The 2154-nt window shown below is 33.8% G+C and overlaps 1 pseudogene; it reads left to right on the top strand.

The window, feature by feature from the left end:
* Positions 1–1561: 1561 nt before the first annotated feature.
* LOC113656930 lies at positions 1562–1719 on the top strand (annotated as a pseudogene).
* Positions 1720–2154: the final 435 nt, after the last annotated feature.

Below are 2154 nucleotides of genomic sequence, written 5' to 3'. Positions count from 1 at the left end.
CTAACTAACTAACTAACTAACTAACTAACTAACTAACTAACTAACCGTATCAACAAATAAACATGTTTCATTTGTTGAATAAAAATAACGCTTATATTAAGATATTCGGCACATTATTATTAAGCTGTGACATTAAGCTGTGTCATGTAGCCATCACTATCGTGTCAGCAGAGATTCAGTTATAAAAAATTAATCATCACCTTCTAAGCCAATCAGATTCAAGAATTCAGCATTGTGGTATACAATCTCGAAATTACATCACACCTGGTTCACTTCTTTTAGCTTTTAAGAAGTTTCATTAGCTTCTGATGATAAAACAATGTGCTGATTGCGTCTAGTATAGCTGAATTCAATAATCCAATCTACTGATTTTAAATCTAAAATGTCAATTTGTCTTATGTACCCAGATCTAAAATGCCTTATACAGTGTTAATCCTCTCTGAGAATTTTTCCTTAATGAAAGCTGACACTAATGGCTAAAATGGTGCAGCTAAAACATACCAAGCATCTGAACCTGTGTTTTTAGGGAACTTTATATAAATTATAAATAACACTCGCCAGACACCATAATAGCAATGCATCTACATCTGCACAGTCATGCAATTATCCAATCAGACCATAACGTGGAAGCAGCACAATGCATAGCATCATGCAAATAAACAAGCTTCAGTTATTCACATCAAACATCACAATGGTGGAAAAATGTCATACAGATTTGACCGTAGCATGCTTGTTGGTGGCAGATGGGCTTATTTCAGAAAGTGCTGATCTCTTGGAACTTTCATGTGCAACAGTCATTAAAGCTTACACATAATGTCGCAAATAACAGTTAGGGGCAGTTCTGCTGTTGACACATCATGTTGATGACACACTGGAAATTCTACCTTGCAGAACATGCAATTCAATACTGATTATTAAGACACTACTGTATATTAAATAGTATCCAAAATGCATTTTAAAACTAATCCTGCAAACAATGGCATCAAGTCTGATATCTTATAGATATCGCAAGCTGCATTATAAACAATATCTATGCCACATTATGATACACTGACATATTTGCTTTATTTAAAATGCTGTTCTAATATATTGTGATACTGGAATGAGGTATCAACCGCTAAGTTCTCACAGTAATACCAATGTTTCTGTATCACAAATTATCACAAGAATTACTAAACACATCACAAATGTTTGTTTTTTTATATAAATATATTTCATGTGTGGCAGTGTTGACATTTCCATTAACACTCCAACACTACTACTACTACACTACTAAGGGATGTGTTAGTTCTGACTCTAAATACCACTAAACTGAAAAAATATGAAGACGATTCCGTTCCTTGTGTTGCCAGTGAATATCATTTATTATTCTTTATCCCTAACATTATTTTTTATAAGAATCAAATATGTATTTGTTACAAATATAAGCATATGTTACATTAGGCTGCAAATATTAAATAGAAAATTTATATATATATAGATAATGATGATGTTGCCTATACAGTCAATATATCAACATTCTGTATGCTGGACTGACAGCTGAAAATAATGTCACTATAATATAAGATCTAATAAGATCTAGTGTAGTATCTGTTATCAGTTTAATATTTGATACATCCTCTATGTCAGGACTTCATTTTAAACCAGTGTTTTATGGTGGCTCGATGGTCACGGTTCAAGTCCTGGCACTGCCAAGCTGCCACTGTTGAGCCCCTGAGCAAAGCCCTTAACCCTCTCTGCTCCAGAGGTGCTGTATCATACCTGCCCCTGCACTCTTACCCCAACTTCCTTACCTGGATTAGGCAACAAAAAGTATTCCAGTGTGCTCTGTCCTCTGTGTAAATCATGTATACGTGTAGTTTAATGACTCTTGGCACAATCTCTTCCCTTCGTCCTTAGGGGACGTTTAATATAAAAAAAACTATGTGGATTGTTAATATAGAAAATATAGAAAATGGAGTGAATGTTTTCCGTTTTGAGAATCTCGCTTGGTACTTAATTGCCACCTAGCTACAAATTAAGAAGAGTGGTTGTTGTCCTGACCTATGACACTCGATGTGACAATCCATTAAATTTTTAAATGAAAACTGAATAGAGAAATACATTAATGAATAAATTAGTTCAGCCAAGTAAATAAAAAAAAAAATTGTTTAG

The sequence above is a fragment of the Tachysurus fulvidraco genome, chromosome 12, assembly GCF_022655615.1.
Source record: "Tachysurus fulvidraco isolate hzauxx_2018 chromosome 12, HZAU_PFXX_2.0, whole genome shotgun sequence".
Lineage (NCBI taxonomy): Eukaryota > Metazoa > Chordata > Actinopteri > Siluriformes > Bagridae > Tachysurus > Tachysurus fulvidraco.
This window is presented reverse-complemented; position numbering and strand designations above follow the sequence as displayed.